The following is a 26,517-nucleotide window of genomic DNA, read 5'->3' on the forward strand; positions in this document are numbered from 1 at the left end:
ATGTATTAGTTACAAAATATGCAGAAATCTGGAGAGAGAGAGAAAAAGAATTAGTACTGGATGAAAAACTTGAAATAAAACTTACACCAAGTGATTTCCAACAATATGGTTCCTTGTAAAGCTATGAGTGCACTTTCCTTGGGATTTATTTACAGTGTTTATGTAATAATTGATACAAAGTTGCAAACTATGTCGCCTTTGTACGGAAATATCTCGGTTACGTGGTAAACATACTTTGATGTATTTAATCTTTTCTTATTGTTGTTTCATAAACCTATTATAATGTTCTGAAAATCGATTATAATTAATTAAAAATGAAAATGTCCAAACGCAACCCCCATTCTCTCTCTCTCTCTCTCTCTCTCTCTCTCTCATTGTACCAAGATAGTTGGGAAAATCCACGAAAAGCTAGCCTCCTTTTCATTTCATGAAAAATTTATACATCATGTGTCTTCGATCATAGATACGCAGTACATATATATATATATATATATATATATATATATATATATATATATATATATATATATATATATATATATATATATATATATATATATATATATATAAGTAGTTAAGGGGGATATTATAGCGACAATGGGAATTAGCATTACAGGACCCCTTGGGAACATATAGCGACAATGGAAATTTAACATGGAGAAAAATCGTGGGAACATATAGCGACAATGGAAATTTAACATGGAGAAAAATCGTGGGAACATATAGCGACAAGGGAAATTTAACATGGAGAAAAATCGTGGGAACATATAGCGACAAGGGAAATGAACATGGAGAAAAATCGTGGGACTGTATAGCGTCAAAGGAATTTAAACAGGGTGGGACTGTATAGCGTCAAAGGAATTTAAACAGGGTGGGACTGTATAGCGTCAAGGGAAATGGAACATGGGATTTTTTTTAAAAAAAATAAAAGAAAAAAAGGGGTAGGCAATGGAAAAGCTATCTCTTTTCGAGAAATATGGCTGGCCCTGAAAAGGGCCTTTGGGTTTTCTTCTTCTTCTTCTAATTTCTTCTTTTCCTCCACCAAGTTCTTATTTTATCTCCTACACTCTTCTTCTCTTTCTTTTTTTTCTTCTCCTCCTCTTCTTTCTTCTTCTCTTCCTCCTCTTCTTTCTTCTTCTTTTCATTTTCTTCTTCTTTTTCAATTTTTTCGTTCCAATTGCGTATTCTTATTCTTTCCTCTTCATCCTCCTTCTCCTCCTTGATCTCTTTCATGACACCACTAATCTTGTCCTTTGCTTTCCTTAAGTTATTAATTTCCATCTTCACACGATGGGGACTATAGGAATAATGGTCTTCAACCAGTCTTAATAGCATCTGTTCCATTATTCCTAAGTTGTCTAAAACCTCTTGCAAGGTTTGCATCTTGTCCATTTGGTTACAAGCCATCTTCTTTGTAGAATGGTTCCAACGAAGAACGTGGTGGGTTCTTATACTGAAAGCGCGGACGTGATGGAAAACATCCCCCTAAAAAACATAAAATGGATCTTACCTAGATGATGACCCAACATCGCGCGTACGTGAAGGAAAACATCCCCTACTTTCTCATTTCATATAATCAAACCCAAACTATACTCTCCACATACGCTAAGAAACAATAAAGAAACAATAAAGAAACCCATAATCTACTATTCACACAAACTTACGTTATCACTTACAAACACAAACACAAACACACAAACACACAAACACATACCCTCACACTATCTTAATAAAGAGTTAGTGTTTATTTTCACACTACTCTACCTACACACATTGGCAAAATTGATCGTTATTTCTTTTCTAGAGTATTGGGTAGCCCTGAAAAGGGCTGTTTAGGTTGGAATTTCATGGACACCTGGTTAATGGTGGCACCTTCCAGGCCTGGCGCCACATACACATCTTATCCCCCAGTTACTTTTTACCTTTTGGGGGGAGAGAGCAGAGGCAGGATATGTTGCTTCAGAATCCCAATTTTCGCTCTCTGGGATTTTGAAATTTCTTCTCTCCTTTTCCTCCTCTTCTTTGTTTCTTCTTTCCTCTTTATATCTTCTTTCTTCTTCTTCTTTATATCTTCTCTCCTCCTCTTCTTTGTTTCTTCTTTCCTCCTCTCTTATTCTTCCCTCCTCGACAATGGCTTCCGCGGCCAGTTCATTTAATATGCGCCTGGCATATTCCAGATGCACATGAAGCTCCAACAGTTTCTCCAGTCTCGTGTTCATTTTTGGTGTTGATCAATCAACAAGGGTAGCTGGACTGCCGAACGAGTTTCAATTTATACTGAAAGCGCGGACGTGATGGAAAACATCCCCTAATAACATAAAATTGATCTTACCTAGATCATGACCAAAAAAAACAACGCGCGGACCTAAAAGAAACACTCACTCACTTTTTTATGCTACCCATCACTATTTTAAAATTTTTTATAAATCACTTCAATTGACTATCCACATACGCAAAGCAATCCAATCTAACTCCAAATATACACCTCTAACAGCCAAAAAAACAAACATCATTTTAATCTACTATCCACACTAACGTACTTGATCACTTACAAACACTCAATCCTATACACAAACACATACCCTCACATTTTTTTGAAAAAAGAGTTAGTGTTTATTTTCACACTACTCTACCTACACACATTGGCAAATTGATGGTTATTTCTTTTCTAGAGTATTGGTTAGCCCTGAAAAGGGCTGTTTTTTTTGTTTTGCTATGGCATTCTTTTTTAGTTTCTAAGAATGCGATGTCCTCTGAGGATAGACTTTCTGGCGATAGGTCTGCTTCTTCGGAAAGAGAAGAAGAACTCTTTGGTGTCGATACGACAATCGACAAAGCCTCTGTCAGCTTCAGGTTGCTGCTGCTGCTGCTGTTGTTGCTGTTGCTGCTGTTGCTGCTGTCTCTGAAGTCTGTACTTCTCTGTCCATTCTTCTTTCTCCCTGTTCATTTCTTCTCTGAAGAGCTCTTCTATCAGGTCTTCAGTGATTTTTAACATTCTCACATTCTCTATTTCTTCTGGCTTCGGTATCAGACTGTGTCTGACCCTATGCAAATTCGTTGAGCTTAGCTAGTTTGGAACACATCTTCTTAGGAGGATGAGTCGACAATGGATGGTTAGACTGGGAACAACCCCGGTTCTTAAAGTCAAAGCGCGGACGTGAAGGAAAACATCCCCACACGGTTTTCGAGTCGCAACGTTCAGTGAGTGTCATGAGAGGGATAGTAAGAAATGAAAGAGCATAAATCCAACATTCTTATAGCTAAACAAAAGACAAAGGCATTTTTTTTCCAAACACAACATTTTTTATTCAAAAATCACTTAACACTAAACAACAACTCTAACATTTTTTAACAATAATCCAACACTATAACATCAAACAATTTTTTTCAAATCACAAACATTTTTTTCTCAATCTACAATCTACTTTGAACAGGGTTGACAACGTTGTGAATGAAATTGTGATTTCCACTGTTGGAAATCATTAGGCCATTGATGGACACTACGTTTCCTAGCTTGAGACAAAAGATAAGCATAATGGTCACAAAACCATCGATCTACTTTCACATCGTTTCTAGCAGAAGAACGAGGATCAAAATGAGTCACTAAATGTTCTAAGGAATAGCCCAGGCTGCGATGATGCAGAAAATACACACAATATTGTCCACACACCAAGGAATCTGTGCCTTGTAATTTCACATTATTGAATCGGGTGGTTTGAGCATTTCTTCTCATAAAGTCGATGATATCGTCTTCCAAAGGGGGCAATCCGTACGAATCGAAATATTCCACACATCCTTCTTGAGGAAAGTAGACGGCTACCCAGTGGGTTCCTGGGAGATGACTGTCGTCCGTGTTGATCACGTAAGCTAGATGGTCTTTAGGTTTGCGATGAGGGAGTTCATCTTTAGCACAGACGACAGGATTCCAAGAAGCCGTATACGAACTGTGGTTCAAAAGGTACTAAAGTTCCCAGGTATCCATTGATTTGTGTGTGTGTGGTTTTTTTCTTCACAGGTAATAATAAGTCGTCAATTCGATCCTGACTTTTTGCTTGAAAATGTCTGACGAATAAACGGTTATTCGTTCTGTTTCCTCACTCTGATTCAGGAGAGCTTCGATACGATGGATCTCTTGAGTGGTTAATGGTGGACAAGAATGTTCACGCAAGTCTTTATACCACTGGTGCAACACGTCTTTGTTCGAGATGAGACTCCAAGCTTCGTCCAGATACTCGTCCAATTTTTCTTCTTGACTTAACATCAGGCACTTATCGTGTTGAATTTGACTGGGATGATCGTTTTGACATCCATAACAATTTTTCTTGATCAATTCCGTCATTTTGTCGACCAAGTGTTTGGCAAAACAGGAGACTAAATGGGCTTCTTGTTCTGGCCATCTCGATTTCATCATGATCACTTCTTCTTCTTTACCCACGGTCTCCTTACATTCCATGTCCAAAGTTTCTCCACTAGGTAAAGAGGGATAACAGTCTTCCATGGTTTCTAGTAATCTAGAATGACTTCTCTCAAACTGTTGATTTCTATGGTATTATCGAATTCTGCATACAGGATGACGTTCACTGTTGCTGGTAGTTCTTTTTTAAACTGAAGTTCCACACGAATCTGGCCAGATTTTATAGGGTGGAAATGTCCCTCGTCGCTGCCTTGGTCTGGAGTGAAATCGAAAGCCCACAAAGCATAGCCTCCTGCATAATCCTTGTACTCAATGCCGTGACTGGTGTTGGTTCCTAACTGGCCGGTGGCTTCGTACAGGGACAAGTACGATCTCAAGTAATTTTCGTTGGCAAAGTCAGGTTCGAAAGGTCGGGTACACAAGGTCTTGCCATCGCGACTGACTTCGATTTTCTTCACGTCGAAGTGTTGAAAGTTGAAAGGATTTTGAGCGAAGGCTCCGTTGAAGGCTGAATTCGAGACCATACCAAGGATTAAACGCTTGGGTAACTGTCCTTGAAACAGATGATCTTCGATCATAGAATGCTGTCCCTTGGGAATGGTGAACGTTTTCACTTCCACACGTCGGATGGGATACTTGGCGGTCGTTCTGCTCAACGTTTGACTGATGTCGTTACCTACTTTGGGTAACACTTCTACGCGTCGTACGTAGAGTTTGGCCACTTCGATTGTGCTTTTGGGATTGATGTCATTAGTCTTAGCCATCAAATGGAAAGCGGCACTGCTACGATTCAGTCTCAAGCGGACATTGACCCCGTTCAGCAAATATTTCTCTTGCAACCACATGTCCAAATGCAAACGATCCATCAGTTCTAAACTCTGTCCATCTTTGATTCTGTCTCTTCGTTCTGTAAATCCCTCATTGTATGGTTTATCTTTATCATTTGTAATAATTTCGAATTCTTCAAACTGGCCTGCTTCGTCAGCTTCCCATACCACACAGGCATCGAGATGAGTGTTCTTGGCGTCTATTCCGTACGTCAAGAGATTTTCCAGGTAGGCACGGTAAGGGTAAGTATCCATGCTGCTACTGACTAGTTTGTTATTCAAGTACAAGTCCACTGAGCTGAACAAGGAATGCATGAAATTGTTGACGGGAGCTACCGGCTCAGTGTCTATAGCAGCTCCATCCTTATCTAGAACTTTGACTTTCAAGTACAAGTAACTGCTATTCAGATCGATGTAATCTTCGGGCTGTCCCTTGATTTCAAACTCGATGGGAGCAGAATCGGTCAAAGAGGAGATGGGATTAAATTCCACCCACTGGGATTCTTGCATCGTCATCATGGTGGGGGGCATGGCAAACAGATCCAGTTCCGTCTTGGAACAAGCGCAAGACTCTCGGTGCATCATTTTGTTCTGTGTTTCAATAATCGAAAACGTCTAAGTCTCGAACGGTTCTTCTTTTCTTGGCCTTTCTAGCTTGAAGTCTGGTGAAAGGGTGTTTTCTTCGTCGTCTCTTTCTGCCTTGTCCTTGCTGAATGCCTGATTCGGTAGCGTGCAGGGCATTTATAGGTGTGTCTCGTCGGCCCAAAATGTCTTTGCCCGTTTGCAGCAAGACATTTTTGCCTGCCCTCATGAAGGCTTCTTTAGGGTTTTGTTTGTCGATGATGACATTTTGGAGAAATTCTTTGCCTTGCGTCAGTGCCGCATCTTTCAAGGCGTGCAATCCGCGTGTCACCATCGGTTTCAACACCGGGGCCACCGAACGAAAGGCCGATTTTAACATGTCTCCTAAACCGTGTCCTCGCTGTCGAGCCACTCCTTGGTACACTGGATACATGACTTACTTACGAGTCGTGAGAGAACCGTTTTCGAAAATGGAGTTTCACCGTGACTTTTCCTTTGGTGAATGGAATATTTTGTCCCAAATCTCCTTTTATAGCAATGTTGACCATGTCCAAATACGACTTGCTGACAGGCAAATAATGAGGATGGACAAATTCGCGGTGGACGTGGTAAGTGTTTCCACCTTCCTGGTCACTGGCCGTGGTATCATCCACTTTGAAAGGAATGACACGCAGTAACGGTACAGAGGTGTGTCCCACCACGTTATACTCCACCACATCGGAGTACACGAACATTAAATTCAGTCCTTGATTCAATTCTACAGGGAATCGAAAATACTTGTAAAATTCCGTATTGCTGTTGATCTTCGGCTTAAAATTTGGAGCCATGTTTGTGTCTCCACCTAAAATATCAAACAAGTCACGATTGAAACTGATGGACATCGTTTGGGTATCCTGAAATTTCATCAGTAAGCGACGAGCCACTTTATGGTACTCCAGGGTGACACTTTTTTTTGGCTCTGATCAGGGCTTTGCCAAAGGCGAACTCGAACCTGTCCGCAATAGTGTCCACCAAATGTTGGCCACTAAAATAAAACCCTGCTGGAATTTTCACGGTGTAGATACTGAAGGCTGGTTTGCTGGCTGGTCTTGTGATCCCTGAAAACCCGATGTCAGTCATGGCTTCTTGTAATTGTTGGTTCAGGATTTCGACCTCAAAAGTGTTTTGCTTTTCGGTGATGTTTTGGATTTGTGTAGGGTGAATCATTTCTACTAAAGCCACTTCCCAATGGGCTTCGTGATCTAAGGGGATGGCCTGAGGTAATTTGGCCGTGTAACAGCACAACGTGTTGTGGGGAAACACCTCCATGGAACTGTCACTAGGTAAAGTTAAGTAAAATTGGTTTTCGTGACTCATAATTCCAGAGTTCTGTGGCTGTCCGAGGGGTTAGTGGATGTCAGAGGCGTGTCTCCGTCTAAAATGGGGTTCTGATTGTGATTGGAGTGGTGACTGACACTGGCACTGGACACAACGTTCCCGTTCGAGGAGAATTTCAGGGAGGGATTGGGAAGCAGGTAACCGATGCAACTGCTCAATAAAATGGTCCACAATTGTTTGTCTCCTTGTTGCAAACTCAAATTGGCGATGGCAGCCCCGATGACACAATACACCACGAAGATTTGGCAGAAAAAGACGATTTGCGTTTTAGGCACACGTTCTCCACACCACACCCACAAGGGTTGTTTTTGTAAATCTTGCACAGAAGAACTAGGGGAAGAAGGAGTGGTCGACGTAGCTGCGTCTGCTGTGTGAAAGGGCATGATGGTCACTTCTTCTTTTTATAGTCGATGACTTGCGAAGCGTCGATCCAAGAATCGAAACTGGGTGGATATCCTTTCCAACGTACTTTGACTTCTTTGACACGTCGTTTGCCCACTTTACGGGTTCTGCGTTCGAGAATGCTTTCGATGTCGTACACGTCGTCTTCTTTTTTGGTGACACGTTGTAACTCGGGCAAATAAAACGTTCCTTTGAGTACTTCTCCGTTCATGTCTTCCAATTTATAGACGGCAGGATGACGGCCATGCACTCGTCCAGTGACGCGAAACAATTCGGTCGTCCAGTTAGGTAAGTAACCTTTGTCGAAAGTGCGTTTGGTTTTGCCAATGCGCACCCAATCTCCTACGGCTAACTCTCCACTTTCCTTGGGGACAGCCCTCGTCGGGGACGTACCGAACAGGCGCTCAAACACCAGCACTTCGTTGTCGGGAGTCACGTCTTGCGGGGCACGTCCGATGCTTCGATGGTAAGATTGGTTGTACGCTTGCACCAGATGCGGTAAGATGTCGATGTACTTCAGAGTGTGGTGATGCGTAAAATATTTCCACATGCGTTCTTTCAAAGTGCGTTGAAAACGTTCGACGATGCTGGCTTTGGTTTCGGGATTCTCGGTGGTAAAAAAATGAATGTCACGTTTCTTTAATTCTTTTTGGAAAGCTTGGTTCAGAAATTCGGTGCCTTTGTCCGTTTGCCATCGAAGAGGGTGACGACCGCTTTGTTTCAACACCCGTTGCAGGGCTCGCACTAACTCGTTGCTCGATTTGGAAGTCAAGGGTACGACCCAGGCAAATTTTAAAAAGACGTCGATGACACAAAACAAATATTTGTAACCACGATTGTAGCTGGCCAAATGAGAGACATCGGCTAAATCGGCTTGCCATTGATGATCGATGCCTTCCACTCGGGTGCGACTTCTGGCAAACTTGCGTCGAATGGGTTTGTGTAAAGTGTAGGTAGCTTGTTCTTGTAACCATCGTTGCACTTGAGGTAAACGGAGACTTTTCAGTCGCGTTTTGGCAGCACGATACAATTTTTGAACTCCTGCGTAACCTGCAGGATGCGAGGGATCGTAGTAAATGCTGGCTAAGACTTTTTCCATTTTTTTTGCTGTGTTAATAAGTCACCCACTCTTCGGTGATGCTACTTTGGGTGGGTCGAAAGGGTGGTTTGGAAACGGATTTACCTGTCCGATGGGCTACGGGAGTAGAAGTCGAAGGTAGTGGTGGTGGTGGAGGTGGCAATGGAATGGCTTTGGTTTTCTTTTCTTTTTTCGCTTCTGGTTTCCCTTCTTTCTTTTTCACTTCTGTCGAAGGAGGCGTGGACATCATCTTTTTAACCCAAGCTTTCATTTCTTCTCGTTGGGGTGTGGGGGACGGGGTCAACAAGGATGCTGCAATCTTACTCGAAATGGGAGCTGCTAACGGTGTTTGAAACACTTCGCGCATCTCTTCTTCCTCAGGTCTTTGTGGGGTAGCATCTCTGGTGACCCTTGGGGATGGTAGTGGTGGTGGTAATGATGATGATGGTGCTGGACTTTTCATCAAGGTCTTAAAATCTTTCAAAGTGGGTAGAGCTGTTTCGTCTAAAGCTTTCTGGTGAAAGAGTTGTAGTCGTTGCAAGAGTTGACCGTACTTTTGCGATTTTTCTGTTTCGGACAAATCTTGGCGATCCATCAAGGACTGCAATTCGTGTTGTAACTGGGACATCTCGCTCAAATGGGGATTGGGAGGTAAATGCGGGGTGCGTTGTTCTTGCCACCGATGGTATTCCATCCATCGTTTGTAAGGCACTAAAGCTAGTTTTCGTCCTTCCATGGGGTTGTCAGCGGTCGATTCTGAGATCTTGGGACTTCCGAAGGCCTTTTTATCTTGCTCCCATCAGTCCTCCCAACATGGTTCCCAAGACTCCTTTCAGTATGGGGCCTAACAAGAGAGGTAAAATGCCTCCACGTTGGACCAACATCTTCTTTTTTTGACGAATGGGAATTTTCTTTTGAACCATTTTCCGAAGAACGTGACGATGTTTGCCTAAGCATTGTTTCTGGTGTTTGGACAAAGGGATCGTGCCTTTCAAAACGTTCAAACAACATTCGCACACGGTATCGATGACCTCTTTGGAGGCCGTTTGAATGAGTTTTTTTCGTAGGGGTGGAGAAGCTTTGGACAGGACAGATAACATGTCCCCATGTTTGGCTAAACGTGGTGGCAGTCCTTTCCTTTTCTTTCCTTGGGGTTTTCTGGAGGGTGACATCTTTGAGTCTTCAGGAGCACCAAAAAAACACTGATACCCTACTTGGTCACAGGCCTTTTTTATACTGGAACGCATCGCCACTGATTGTCTTTACGTCGTATCAACTTCATGACAGGCATGACACGTCGTGCAGGGGTACGCAACGGACTAAATCGAGCCAGTTCTTGCTTGGACAAATCCAGTAAACTTTGTAACATGCCCGATCTTTCTTGGACTTTGATTTTGGGAGAAGGTACTTTGTGAGCAGCAGCCACTGCCACTAAATTGGAGGGTCCTGCCACTGGGGAAGTTCTTTTGGGGGTCATCAACGGAGAAGTTCTTGGTGTGATCAACGTCTCCAAGTACTCTTCAGTTCCTGGTGACATCAACGGAGAAGTGGATAAACGTGAGGCTGCCGGGGACGCAGTCACCGCTGTGGCAGACCGTGGCTTGCGAGTGTAAGGTTGCGTCCTGGCCGAAGTGCCTCTCTTGCGACTAGTTTTCTTCTGTGGACTTTTCTTTTTCTGAGGACTTTTTCTCTGTTTCTTTTTCTGGGGGCTTCTTTTCTTTTTCCGGGGTGGTGTCTGGTAAGAGGACGGTCCTGCCACTGGAGAAGTTATTCTTCTTGGGGACCTGGTCTTTTTCTTTTTCTTCTTCGGGATAACTTTGGGGGCATTAGGATCCCATCTTAAGAGTGAGCGAATGATGACCCCTCCTAGAGGACCGCTCCCTCCAGGTTTCAAAATGATTTGTTTTTTGGTTTGAGTGTCGATGCGGGGATCGGCCAGTTGGACCAAAGCGACTTTGTTTCGATCGAAAAAGCGTTTGGTTTGATGAGGAATCTGAATGATTCCTTGGAGTAATTGACGTGCTGTCACCGTGAACCATCGTAAGACTTCTTTGAGACTAGCTTCTAAGACACGAGCTCGTGTTTGTGGATCTTTTTCTCGACTGATGCCATACAAGGCACGAATCAATTTGACGGGAAGATGCGACTGAAGGGACGTCATGTTTACACTGTGAGTGAGACAGACGAAAAAGGGTCTGAGGTTTTTATAGATTTTTTTTCATGGGGAGTGAAATGAAGTCGAGGACGGAGACGTGTACAGGACAGGCCCTCCGTCTTGGCACCAGTGGTGAAACAAGTGGGTACGAAATCGCAAATCCTCGGGGGTCGTAGGTTTTAAATCGACGAGTAAATAGGCGTGTGGCGTTTGAGTGGCATCGTCGTACGCCTGAGTCAGCCAAGGCGTTCCTAACTGTTTGGCTAAGACTTGCACTTGCGATTTATCTCGAGGGCTTTTAAACAAGACCACGTAATGCGCATTGAGACTGATGGTGCGATGGGCTTTACTTTGTTGAAACAAATTTTGGGTGATGTAAACGACACTGGCATTACGGTGATGCCCTTTGCGCGTGAACCACAGTTTAATTTCTTCTTCGTCTTCTCCTAACATGTCGTCGAAAATGACCAAATGGGTTTGACGGGAGTCAGAGACGATGTCGTCGTCTTCTTTAGGAATGCCTTCCACAAACACGATGGAATCGCCTTGACTTTCTCGCAAGAGGCTGTACGCCGATTGCCACTCTTTGTAACACCACACGATCCGTTGAGGGGGCCGATCGATCAAATGATGTTTATGTTCGATCAAACGTTTGACGAATTCGGTTTTGCCAGAACCGCTAGGTCCAGCAATGAGCATGTTAAAGGGATGGCGAAGATACAAAGCCTCCCAACTGGCACGGTCTAAGTGTTCGTCGATGACTTTGACAGTAGAGGAAGAGGGAGCAGAGACAGTAGAGGTAGCCATGGTGTCAGAAATGTCACTTGTGACACGAAAACAAACAAGACAAGAGTTTATATACTTTTTCAGAACACGTTTATTGAATGTTTTTTTTCAAACATGAATACGAAAGACAAAAATACATAAAAGCCAAAGGCTTAAGTACAAGGATAAAAGGCACATGATAACGATGCACGTGGAATAAACACAAGTGTCTGTACAACAACCACATGTTTTGGGCAATGTTCTAACCAGTTCTATAGCAGGGGGTAAGGTCACACAAGTGTCCTCCCGAAAGGGTCTTTCAGGCCTGTCCACGACAGTCCTGTCCTGGGTGACGGGTTCTTCTGGCACCGTCACTAACACGGGTTGAAAAGTAACTTTTTTCCTTGAACAACTCTCGTGCATACTGGGCCACTTCTTGGGTCCAAGCCTCAAAACCCCATTCTTTCCAGGCACGGACATCTGTCCAATGGGGATGTAAGTCACAAGCTACACACACATCGTCATACACGTCTTGGGTAGCTAAAAGTTGACGAATCTTTTTTTCCTGTTGAGGTCGAGAAGTATCCAGATGAAAACGCAAGGCTTTGAGCAAAAGGAGTTTTTCGTGACCATTTAAGGCCATGGGGGTATGGTAAGTACTGATCGTAAAGAGTCCACAAAGAATCGGCTGGTAAACGAAATCCCAAAAAACAAGTCACTAAGACACACACCACTTGTCGTCCCAAATTGAATGGATACAGTTCTTGTAATAATTGATGGGAATGATCCACGGTTTGAATATGGTCATTGGGTTCCTTCCACGGAATCTGTTGGATGACATGTGACATAAACCGTGGCATGGCAGCCTGTTTTTATATTCTCTTTTTTTCGGATGCAATACACGTACTTTCTAGCCAGAGATCTTCGTTCTCCAGTTGGGAATCTAAATCTTGCATACTGTAACCGAAACGTCAGAGTTCGTTTAGAAGTTTCCTCTTCCGCTAAGTAGATTCCACGTAACAAATGTTGGTAATCCTTTAACTTGTCTTCCTCAATGTATTGCTGTAGGTGAATCTCGAAGTAACCATAATTATGAACATGTCGATCATTAGCGACCTCAAAGTTTTGAACAATGTCTGACCATTGAAAGAATTTCCGACGAATCAGTTCTCTTATACCATTCAGGTACCAGTGGTTAAAGATCTGGTGACGTAACGGATGCAATTGTTCTTTACGTTTCACTTGTATTTTCACCAGCTCTCGGTAAATCCTTTCTCTCAACTCCTCAGGCAAGCCCGAAATGTTCTCTTGTAAAGTATCCATAAGTATATACACTGTTTTTGGAATCGCTGGGTGGTGGCCAATAGTCTTCTTGTCCTTTGGAACATAGCATAATTTAAAATCGGACGAATCACTTTGAGTTTGCGTTTCACTTGTATTTTGACCAGCTCTCGGTAAATGCATTCTCTCAATTCAGCAGGCAAGGCACGAATGTTCTCTAGCAAAGTATCCATGAATAGGTCATACTAAATCCTCCTTGGTCTGACACAAGAAATGTACTGTTTGCACAAACATGGTTTTAATTCATTGTCGAATCTAAATCGTTTCACCACTAATTTACACATTACAATTCGTTCAGAAGTTTCCTCTTTCACCAAGTTGACATTGCGTGAAAGATGTTGGTAATTCGTTAACTCTTCCTCTGGAATTCGATGCAGTACGTTTACAATGTAGTAGATAGAATCGTCAATACCAAACCATTCCTTTTTATAACCAGGAGGTCGTTGATCAATGTCTGTCCAATGGAACACTTTCAACTCAATCAGTCCTTGTATAGCCTGAAGGTACCAGTGGTTCAAACACCGGTGACGTAACGGATGCAATTGTTCTTAACGTTTCACTTGTATTTTGACCAGCTCTCGGTAAATGCATTCTCTCAATTCCACAGGCAAGGCACGAATGTTCTCTAGCAAGGTATCCATGAACAGATTATTATGGTAAGAAGTTACTTCAATGTCTCGGTCCCACTAAGGGTAAGTAATGACAATTCGGTGACCATCGAGCATGTTCTACGTAGGCCGAATCTTGCGGTTCCCAGTGGTGAAGTGACACACCGCAACTGAAGCACTTGACTTTATCTCCTTCGCCCAAGTAGAAAAATCCGGCTCTGGCTAATTCTTCGGGGGTCGGTCCTCCCAGATACTTAGGCCATTTTCCTTTGAACAATTGAAGACGATTTTCAAAGTCGCAGTATTCCGACAAACGCACAGGGAACGAATATTCGTCTTTCACAGGTTCGTTTCGATGAGGGTTGAGTGACATGGGTAGGAGTTTGCTCAGGGCTGGATGACATCCGTAGGGGGGTAGACGTGAAGGTGAACATTCCCCTTTAAAACGAAACCCAGTAAAATGTCCAAGAGGACGAGCGGCATCGCTTTCGCATCCCTCAGGTTTGACACGAACAGCATCACTTTCCATGACAGGGGTAGGGACACTAAAGTTCCCATGATGCTTTACGCCATCGCTCAGGTCACAACGTACAGCATCGTATCCATCACAAGGCTCACAATCGCATTCCACTTCCGAAGCCCCACACTTGAATTGTGCCTTTCTAAACAACTTGTTTTGTGTTTCTCTGAAAGTATTCATCTTGTTCGCTCGGTCTTGGTAGTCACAATGAACTATCGATCTTGCCTAGGGTTCCTTTTTTATATACAGACCAATACCGACGTGACCGTACGGCAACGTAAAGTGATTGGGAAGTCGCACTCGCTTCTGGTACACGATTTGATAAACTTTTTCCAAGGGTCGACTGACGATGTGGTGAGTGGGTAAACGTACAATTTTGTTAGGTTGGTAGGTGGTCACTTTAAAGTTTCCATCCTCTCCCGATTGCAAGGCTTCTTTCAATACCCCAAAGTTGACCACTCGACTGGTACGATGATTCAGAGTCAGTCCTTTCACTTTGCACGTAGTGTGCAGTTCTCCTTGTTTGTCCCGGTATTCGTAGCCGTAATTTTTGGGACCGCCACTGACGAAACTTAGAATCTTGTCGTCGGGATGCTCGTCTGTCCAGGCTCCTAAACGGTCTCCTTTGATGTCAGGGTGATGTTGAATCGGGTGATGGATGTAAATGCAACTGTCCGTGTCAAAGTACAGGACGCGATCCCCTAACAGTTCTAAAGCTTCGTACAATTTTAAGCGAGCATGGGCTGTCACGTAAGCCGCAATGATGACATTTCCAAAAGGGTCGTCTTGTACAAAGTCCAGATCTTCTTCGTAATTGACCAAGATCAAATTCTCTCGAACGACGTCCACGTGTTTCATGTATTTGGTTTTGTCGTGAATCATCTGGAAGTAGCGGGAAGGTTCTGTCAAATATTCCGTCTTGGGTAAACACGGTCGTTGTGCCATTTTACCCCACAAGCAATTTAACATCACTTTGGCAAAAGATCGCCTGCCTTCGTTTTTCTCGATGTGGTCTAAAGTGATGCCTTCTTGTTCGTAGTATTTCTCTTTGAATTTTATTTGGTCTTCGGGAGTGTGACACCAGGAAGGATAGCCGCTAGCTTCTTGCTTCAGTTTCAAAAAGGCATCCACGTAGTCTGCGAAAATGCCTTTCTGAGTGGGGTCACCCTTGTGGTATTGTTGTGTCTTGGGAAAGTGGCAAATTTCGTACACTTCTAACAGTTGGTATCCCATGTCCAGAGCTTTGAACAATTCCACGCTGACCCAGGTTCCCGTCAAGGCCCGTTCTTCCTGGCTGTGCTGACAAGGTTGGTCTTGGTTGCACGTTTCGGCACAAGTACGGCACAAGGGAAACATCAGTTTGCCTTGACAATGGTGAGGTAAGACGCGATGGTAGAGGTTCGTGGGAGGCAAAACTTTACACTTGATCAAGCCTTCGTATTGTCGAATGTTTTTCAGGTCGATGTGTTCCGTCAACAATTGCGGGTGCCCTACAGGAAAGCGACAATATTTGCACACGTAGGGATACAGCGAACACACGTCCAAGTATTTGATTTCTTCTCCTTTCTCTTCGTCGGCTTGGTACAGCAAACAGGTGGCATTGGTCCTTCCTCCGTACAAACTATCTCTCGGGTTCAGCGGGTCCATGAACTGGTAACTTTCCACGAGGCGTTTAAACTCGGGATCGGTTTTCAAACGGTGATCGTACTCGTGTTCCCACATTTCCACCACATGGTATCCTTGCTGTTCTAACTTTAGGCGTCGCTGACAAGTGTCCTGGTACAAGTCTTCCATGGTTCGTTGCAAAAACTGATTTTTAGTGTCACGGTCAGGGTAGCAGACGGGACATCCGTGAAATAAGCAACCGTTAAACTCGTACACGATCTTGGGGTTTTCTAAGTCCCAGCCATCGACCGAATACGTTCCGATGGTCTTTTCGCCTCCTCCGTTGCGGACATGCTGAATCCACTTGTCTTCCTTGTCGCACAAGTAATGTAACCAACGTAGGGCTTTGACCGAGTATTGACGCTTGACAAAGTGGGTCGTTTGAGGGCTGATGACAGCCACGGTGTTTTCAGGCATGAATCGTTTTCGATACACTAAGGAACACGCTTTGGCAATGGTGCAAGCTTCTTTCAAAGGATCGACCCCTCCGTGTTCCATGAACAGTTCTCGAAATTTTCCACAGCAACGCCGTAAAATGTCCACGTCGGAACGACAATACTTTAGCATTTCTTCCTGAAAGTCGAAAGGGTCGGAGGCGTGAGCCTGGTACCAAGCGTAGAAAGCTTCTCGTTGTGCGGTACGCATGTTGTCGGGGTCGTAATAGTGAGCCTCAGGTAAATGGAGTAGAACGGCATGTTGATTGGCTTCCGTATTGAAAAAGTGTGGAAAGTACCCTTTAGCCATTTCTGTCATTCCAAACGTTTTAGACATTCGACTCAAAGGCATGGCCAAATAGCTCATCGAATCTTTAAACTGTACTTGTCCCACTTGCATGAAAATGATTTTGGCTCCGTTCAAAGTCACTTTAGGACGTTCGGTGCCTTGTTCCGTATAGTACCTCAAAAGAAACTGTCCATCGTATCCGGAGAAATTGTGAGCCATCACCGTGGCATGACGATGACAATCTCCGTAAAGTTCGATGTCCTCTTGGCTCCACGTCTTGTCGATGGGGTCTAAGACCCATTGGGCAAAATCGTCTAGCGTCTTTGGTCCCCGAAAGATTTTTTCACGCCCTCCAGGAATCTTGCTGCAGTGAGGGCAATGACTGAAGATAGGTTCTTGAATGCACTTCTCGCACGCTCGATGAGCCACGCAGAAATTAGGAATGTGAATGCCGGTCTCTTGCATGCATTCGAAATCGAAAAAGATGAAATTGCCTTTCTTCTTGTGACCGTCCTCTTTCTCTGGTGGGGGTTGGTATTTTTGCACGGAACATTGGTGTTCCAAGTCCACGATGTGGTGACAAATGTGACATTTTTTCTTTCCTGAACATACGTGTGCCTTGGTATTATTGGTACGTATGACTTGTTCACACGTAGGGCACAATCTCAGAAGTTGACAAGCACATTTCTTCTGTGAACCTTGCGTTTTCAGATGTTGTTGGTAACAGGTAGGGCTAACAAACGTGCGCAGACAAGTTGAACAAGGCACTGGATCTTCGCTCAGACAGGGTGAAGAGGCCAAACATCCTGAGCATTTCCATCCACAATGCTTGTGTTGCTCTCGATTATTATAACCATGGTCACATTTCTCACAGTAATAACCGTATCCCAGGAATCCGGTGATAGTGGTAATGGTATCGAAATGGTCATCGTGATAATAGACATGAATGTATTTTCCGTCCTTAAAGTCTTGCCCTCGAAACAACAAAGACCCGCGCACTTCTTGACGGTGCACTTTCAAGGTGTAGCGTGGAGCTAGGGCATCTTGCAATTTTTGCATTTCAGGAATGCCACAGGGTGTGTCTTTGGACAGGCCAGCTTGTTGCAACAGGAGTTGTGCTTCGTTTCGTTGTTTGGCTCGGTCGGATCGTTGAATAGTTTTCCAGGCTCTTTTCCATTCTGCCGTGTCGTTCTTGTTGGCATAGGTTCGTCCTACCACGATGGCACGGGCTAAACACATCTGGTCATGAGGATTGTGAATTTGGACAAGGCTACGCTTAATGCTGCGAAGGTCGTTCACCAATAACATCTTTTTGCGTCCGGTCCCTTGAGGAGGAGAGACGTGGGTCATGTCCAATGTGGCTTTTCCATCGGTGATGTCAAACTGGTCGTTAGATTGTTGCACGTGTTGAATCTTGTCCATGACTTTGGAAGCGGTCAATTCTGCAGGGGTGCTAAACTCGATCCAAACAGGGGATTTCAAACCGTCGTGTTGTATGGAAAGTCTCAAACGATCGTCTTCTTTGGGTTGACATTGTCGCTTGAGTGCAGTGAGCAGAGAATCCCACACTCCGGTGATGAACCCTTCTGCTTTCTCTAACGGTACTTCGGGCTTGAAATCTTTAAACTTCACCGTGTATTTGTAAGCCGTGGTTCTAAATTTTCTAGAGGAGCGCTTTTCCGTCTCTCGAATGGAATAGTATTTTTCAGGGTTGACTAAGGGTGGTGAACTTGGTTTAGAGGGTTCGGATTCTGGTTAACTCATGTCCTCTTCAAAATCACTGGCATGAATTTGTGCCAAGATTTCACCCCTGGTACGAGGCGATAGATCACGTTTCTGCCTCTTAATTTCTTCTTCTTTCTTCTCGAATGAATGGGATCGTTTCATCTTGAAAGCAAAAAGTCAAATGACTCAAGTTCAAACACCATGAGCTACTTTATAGTCATAGCAGACCAGCGTATATAAAAGGGTGTGTGTCTTGTCCTTTCACTATTCATTTCACTCTCAAGCCGAGCACAACGATGGAAGAGACTAACCAGATGGAACGTTTCGTCAGAGCTTTGCGAGGGGTCATTAGAAAATTCTCTTCAGACCAGCCTACGGACTACTCTCCTTCCTTTAGAGATAAAAGTCAAGATACTTGCTATATCTGTCAGAAGAAAGGGCATTGGTCTTCAGAGTGTCCAGACCGTCAAAAAAGAACAAAAACAGGGACTAAAAAAGACAAAAGTCAAGATACCTGTTATTATTGTAAAGAAAAAGGACATTGGTCTCCAGATTGCCCAAAAAAGAAACAAGAGGAGTCAGAAGAAAAGAAGGATTCTTCAGAAGAAGAGAGGGATTCTTCGGAAGAAGAGAGGGATTCTTCAGAGGAAGAAGAGGAAGAAAAAAGACAATTCTATTTACAAGAGGCAAAGAAACAGGAAAAGAAGAAAAGAAGAAGGGAAGAAAATGAGGAAAAGACGGTGAAGAAATTAAAAAAACAGAAAGACTAAACAAGGAGAAAGAAGAAGTCAATGAACTTTTAATTAAAGTGTTCTGTTGTGAATTGTGAATTGGATTGTAAAAATGGAGAAAAGAATAAATGAATGATAAAAGGTAAGTGTCTTTGAGTTATGATTTTAAAATAAGAAGGTACACTCACGCACTCATACACAGAAACGTACTATAAGGGCAAAATGGGTGGGTTTTTTTTGAGTTATTGGCAAATTGAAATTGTATTTCTTTTCGAGAAATATGGGTGGCCCTGAAAAGGGCCTTTTTTCTTCATGGTGAAGGGGTGAGTTTAAGCAATCAACTTTAACTGCCTTATGCCTTTGCCACGGCCAAGGCCTACTTCTGATGATTGGGTTGAAATCACTAAGGGTGGTACGATAGGCTTAGTCACAGGGTTGACGTGTTTAGCTCGGGAAGGTCGTATTCTCTTCGGTCGTGATAAAGAAGTCTGATACATTTGTTTCAGACTTCTTAACTCCGCTAAAATGTCCAACAGTACCGTGACCGTTTGATTTTCACCCTCTTGTTTCTTTGCTGCTACTTCTTCTTGCTGTTGCTGCTGTTGTTTTTTTCTTACCTCTTCTTCTTCTTGCTGTTGCTGTAGGAGAAAAGCCTGTTCCGCTTCCTTTTGTCGTTGTATAAATTTCTCCAATTCTTCTTTCTGTCTCTGTCTAAAATTCTCCACTTGCGGTAATGAAGAAGGTAACGAAGGTTCCGGAACAAATTCTTGCGAGGAGAGAAAATCCACAAAATCCCAATTCACCTCTTCTGAAAGTAAGTCCGGGTTCCCTTGGGCGGTCTCCGCTGCTGGTGCACCCCATTGGATCGTTTTCTGAGTTTCCGTCATGTTGAATCACTGTCGCATAGATTGACTGCACATAAGCGCTAGCGAATCTAAATAGACTACGTGACGTCACAGACTGCTCTCTTCGGATTGGATGCGGGCTGACTGATTTCTGTAACGCGTGTTGGGATTGGTGAATGAACTCAATCCGTTTCAATCCTTCCTGTACCTATAAATAAGCGCCGTTCAATGCATTGATTCACCTGTTCTCGTCGCTTCAAGATGTGGACTACAGTTGAGTCATCCACCCTTGTGTCTTCCATGATGTTTCGGACGGACATGCTCATGTATGTCCGATCCAAGTGGACCGTTGTCCACAGGACAAACACCAGTCTGTGGATACGTAGGATCTACGTAGAAAGACAAGGATGCCTGAAAAGAGTGCTGATTTACGGACCAACAGTGAGACGTAGCCTAAGGACAAGAAGAAGACCAATGCGGTGCCATTTATGTTAATGAATAGATTAACATAAAACCCAAAGGCCCTTTTCAGGGCCAGCCATATTTCTCGAAAAGAGATAGCCTTTCCATTGCCTACCCCTTTTTTTATTTTATTTTTTTTTAAAAAAAATCCCATGTTCCATTTCCCTTGACGCTATACAGTCCCACCCTGTTTAAATTCCTTTGACGCTATACAGTCCCACCCTGTTTAAACTCCTTTGACGCTATACAGTCCCACGATTTTTCTCCATGTTCATTTCCCTTGTCGCTATATGTTCCCACGATTTTTCTCCACGTTAAATTTCCCTTGTCGCTATATGTTCCCACGATTTTTCTCCATGTTAAATTTCCATTGTCGCTATATGTTCCCACGATTTTTCTCCATGTTAAATTTCCATTGTCGCTATATGTTCCCAAGGGGTCCTGTAATGCTAATTCCCATTGTCGCTATAATATCCTCCTTAACTACTTATATATATATATATATATATATATATATATATATATATATATATATATATATATATATATATATATTTGTGTGTGTGTATGTGCACGTATGTATGCATATATGTATGTATCTATGTATATATCTATGTATGCATGCATGTATATATGTATGTATGTATGTATGTATGTATGTATGTATGCGTGTGTGTTTTTTGTGGGGGTGGGGAGCGCGCGCGCGCCCGCTCTCCAGTTCATGTATTGAAATCATTTAGTAAACTTAGCAGGATCTCACTTATGTTGAATATGTATTCCTTATTCCTCCCTGTGCTCTCGCATCGTCTTAATCGATGATCTGCAGGTAATACGTTACTCACTCAATGATAAAGGGAAGGTATGTGTGCCTGTGTCTGTGTCTGTGTCTGTTTGTGTGTGGTGAATCCCTGAAGCTAACTTGATTATTTAATAATAACACACAAAATATGATAGGCTATTTTGTTTATTCGCTGAATCAGGATAATTCACATTCGCTAAACATAATAAGGTTATTGAGACAGAATAATTCTCTCTCTCTCTCTCTCTCTCTCTCTCTAACACACACACACATGGACAAATGAATTTATCATGATCAATATTCAGTGACAGGGCCTTTGCTGGCCAAAACAATGTAAGATTTTTAGACATGATTCGCATTATTCATTACGTTTTTACTAGAACAAAAATTAATGAATTTGCATGCGTATACAATATTTACATTTTTGTTAGAAAATACCCGACAATTGTTATTCGGCTAATACCGTCTGCAGCTTTTCTTTAAAACAAGTCGGGGTTGAGAGCTCACATACTTTACGGGGAAAAACCCGATTTTGTTCTTGCTAAAAGGAAAGGTTCTCTTATAAAAACCGAGTGCCAGCCCAAGTACATTGGCATCCGTCAGTTGGTTGACCACCATCCCTGTGGATAAAATGTTAATACATTAGTACATTGCGTGTCAGTGAGTTAAGTTGTTGCTAAAAGTATGGAGCAGCAAGATGTTTTTTATCTTTATTTTTATTGGTATTGTTCCTGCTAAATATACAGTCAGTAGAAAGGAGCTTTCCGTATATTCCGTATTACGAGGAGGATTTAAATCCTGGTTTGAATTTATAAATAGTACTTGTTGAAAAGAAAATGACCCCTTTTCATTTTTCCTGCCTTTATCCGGCTGGGTCATTTACAGACAACTCAGTCACATATATCTACAGAGATTTGTAGAATTTTATATCTTTGGTCAAAATGACGCTACCGATTGGCGATAAAATTAGTGAAGATACAGAGAGAAAATCTAATACTTTTCAGACTGTACTAAATAATGTTATCCCTTTGAAAAACAAAGAAAAAAGATCACCAACACCAATAACAATATCATCCCAAGGAAGGGCAATATATTACAAAGAGTGTCACAAAGGCTGCACCAAAACAATGTTTACTGTATTTCTCAATTGCCAAGCACGATAGTCATTTCAAATGCTATAAAAATTGACCATATTGGAACAATATGCTTTCAGAATGTATTACAATATGATTTGCTTCTCTAGAAGTAAAATATTATGAAATCTTACCTTTTTTGCATGTGAGCTCGTGTTTTCCACTGGCCTTATGATCATGTACAACTGTCACTTGTTGTTTGAGAGGTGTAGACAAGTCTGAAAGATTTAATGAAATATGCACATGTTTCTGTATTAAAAAAATGACCTTAACTGATGAACTGCGATGTTTCACTCATTTGTTCATTGGTCGAGAGGTTAGAATAATTGTACCGTATGTTGGAAAGTCAGACAACCGGTATAGCACACAATGACACGCTTGCTTTGCGCCTCTGCTGTTCTTGGTTCGATGCCGTCTCCGTCACATTTCTTTAAATCGATAGTGTCAACTGCATTCTCTTGTTTCAATCACATCTATTACAACGTTTTCGATATAGGAGAGAGTTTTATATAAGCCAGGAGAACTTCTATAGAAATGAAGTCAAGTTTAAGCTCCAAACAAATTCAGTACTAAACGTTATTGTTTATACCAACCAAGTGTCTGCATTTTTAAGCTGGATTACAAAGGAGTAATGTGCCTGTTTCATATAAATATCTCCAAACATATTTCTTATTTATTTTAATTTATTTATCGATTTTAATATCTAACCTGATGATATCACTTGGGACTGTCTTGTATCTTGGTCGACTTCATGCCATTTAAAGCCAGGAGGCTGAAACACGGAGTCAGCAAGACCAGAATACTCTGGAGAACAAGATAACGAAAATTATTAATAGCGATAATAGTGTCCTTCAAAATAGACGAAAGCGACGACAAAGTAATATGTATTAACTGTTGATGCATGTTAAGTTCGTAGACTTTTGTGTTACACGTTGACATTGGTTGAGTTCTGCACCTGTCAAGTACACGCTCGTAATACTAGATATCAACATTATTAACATTTTTCGTTGTGGACATTTCTTGTCAAACATTTGTTGCATTTTTATGAAGTAAGAGTTTAACGTTGTTTTTTTCTGAGTTCATCGTGGTATAAACTGTCACTTGCCGACTCACACAGCAAATAACACCCGAAGGGCGTTATGTAAGCTGTGTGAGTCGGCAACTGACAGTTTATACCACGATGAACTCAGATAAAACAACGTTAAACTCTTATAATTGAAATTGTAATCACTGGTTATGTTATTTTGTTTGCATCATTGAAAAAACAGAAATCTTAATTGAGCGTAGTAATACATATTTGTGGTTTTTCTGTTACGTAGCTATTTATAGCACTTGGGATGTCCTGCTTGATCGCAATAAGGTCATCATAATACCAGTCCTTCAACCAATGGAAGCCAAATTTTTTCAATTATTTTTTGTTTGTTTGTTAGAATGTTGTTTTTCTTTAATGCTTACTTCATGTCTGCCTTAACTGGCGGTGTTTATCTTATGTTGTACACGTGACTATTTATAGAAGTGGAAAAGTAGTTCTCCTTACAGTTCATACAGAAATGAACGCAATTCGTTTTGATCACGTGGTAACATTCTGACCAATGGAAATGTTACTTTCCTGAACCAGCTACTGGCATTGCAATTATCGTATTATGAACTTCATATTACTGTGTACATGCTGAAATATCTACTTACCCAAATATGACTCTTTGTCATTGCCCTTCTGTGTCATGGATTTTCCTTTCGGTTCAAATCCAAGAACTTGTTTTACGTCTACACCAATGTCAGTGTCCCTCTATTTTGAAAAAGAAAATATATACATAACCGTTTGACACCTATTTACCTAATTAGTTTGTAACCTATGGAACTGAGTGGTTCTCTTTAAACTACTTAGAATTCAAAGGTTAGTTTCAAGCTGTGAAACTGGTTTTATATAAAACGGAGTTGAATATAAAGATACGTTTGCTGCAGTATTAAAGTTTGGTTCCTATATCAAAGCAGAATAGGAAGAAGAGGGAAAGAATAGTTGGTAAAAGAGTATAGATTATAATGCCCAATCATGAGTAATGCAAGTTTCGACGAAAATCAGAAATAACATTGCATTATAGTCTATTCGTTTTAGGGTCAATCATTAGAAAATCAATACAAGAGACGAGATTTTTACGGAATTTTTCTTCCAAACTCTGTAGAAGCCTTGAAGAAATTAAATTATGTAAATTTCCTTGAAAGAATGACGAAACCTAGTATGATAAAACACTATACAGAATAAATTGAATCATCTTTGATAAAATATCGTCATTTATTACTTACATTTTTTTGTAGTGTTGTGAATAATCGTCTATTGAACTCAAAAAGTGCTTCAACTGCATCATGTGCATTGACACCAAGGACTCGCACAAATGCATCTAAATATCGATTTCTGTAATAATGATAATAAAAATAATAATAATAATAATAACGATTGCAAAAGCTCTATCTTTCTTTTTATACTGATTTATACCATTTCAAGCCTTACAGAAAAGAAAGCAAACATACGGTTAAGAAAATATTCTCCCTTCAGTGGGACGTTAAAATTTAATGTTGTTCATTTGACTTTAGAAGGTAAATTACAGTGACCATTTCACGGGTGTGATACAGCTGAATCCAGATATACACTTACAATGCATTTTTTTTTCTCTCAATGGGTATAGTGCTAAAGAGGATACAAACAGGCCATGAAGGACGAAAACAAATTTCACAGTTTAGAACGAATATATATATATATATATATATATATATATATATATATATATATATATATATATATATATATATATATATACATACACACTGAGTTTCAAAATGATGAAATGTCCACGAACAAAGTGTCAGTAATTTCAAAATGGAAGAAGATAAAGATGGCCGAGATTATCTCTTTCAAGATAAGATAAAGCTCTTCGGCTAACTGCAGATAGAGGAATGTCACTCTCCAATTAGACATCATGTAAATTACAAAGAAATTTCAAAAGAAAGATATTCAGAAAATAGAAAAAATCATTACATAAATCACAACTGTTTTACTCCATTCACAGTTTGGTAAATGTATAAAAATTATATAGTATAGCACGATTCCAGATAAAGATTGCACTTGAGTATCTTAAACGAAGTATAGATTATTGCAATTGCATAAAGAATGCATTCATACCCAACACTATTTTCGGTGGAAGTGAAGGAAGGTTCGATGCACCGAGAGAGCTGTGTTCTCCATGTGTCGAGAAAATACTGTACTTTTCTCACGGCTACTCGCTTGGACACATATTCGTATTTCTCCATAACCTAACAGAAAGTGGATAGGAGATAGAGTAAGAAAAGCGGATTGGAGAATACCTCCAATGATCGATTTTCCTTCTTTTTTTACAATAAATTGTTTTTGAAAGTATAAACAACACTAAGGCATATCAGCAGTACCTTCAACTTCTAAACTGTGCATCGTTTACATGGTTTAGAGAAGAAACAGGATTATAAGGATTGTATATGGAAGATAGGATTATAAGATTTATAGTTGGGAAACATGATTATAGTAACTTGGAGGTTTCCGTGTAACAAATGAACACGTATATAACTGAGCTGAAGAACAATATACATTTTTCATGTAATTTAACTGAGGAAAGACGGCAGCAAAATCCGTGATCACTTTGTATCTCTTGTGAAAAATCTCCAGTGTTTACACATACAAGGGTAGGTGATGGTCAGTCCAAGACTGTTGGTTTATCTTGGGTTCTCAGGTTTCCTCTACCTTAAGTCACTTCATGCCAACATCTGAGCCGCTGAGAGTGTGTTATGTGAATTGTCTGAAGTTATTATTAAACGCATGTAACAATAAGTGAACATTAAAAAGAAACAGCATTACCGTGATCATCTTCACCTTCGAAGTCTGCTCTAATTCTAGGGCCTTCACAAAACAGTTGGCGGCTTCCTTTGCCTTGACCTTAAGGGCCTGTTTTAAGACCTCCTTGGATCCCGTTTGTGACTCTATGCGGATTAACGCGTTCTTATATATCTGTAAAAAAAATGTCAAGAAATGAAATTGTTTTAAAAGTATAACGAATCTCCATAATGTCCATTAATTGAATGAGTTAATGCAACTGACTACCAATAGATTACAAATATAAGAAAACATTTTTCTGCCGACTTGTAGAATTATGAGATTACATCACACCATCGTCGTCGTAGTCATCGTCAGTATTATTATTATTGTTGTTGTTATTCTCGACCTTATTGATGGTGTTTGTCATCAAAGAAAATTACGATCATTCAGATTAGGTAGGAATGAATATACGTGATGAAAAATACGTCTACAAGAGATATATTCCTTTGCATGCATACATGTACATA

The sequence above is a fragment of the Sinohyriopsis cumingii genome, chromosome 2 (assembly GCF_028554795.1).
Source record: "Sinohyriopsis cumingii isolate HCF-2022 chromosome 2, ASM2855479v2, whole genome shotgun sequence".
Lineage (NCBI taxonomy): Eukaryota > Metazoa > Mollusca > Bivalvia > Unionida > Unionidae > Sinohyriopsis > Sinohyriopsis cumingii.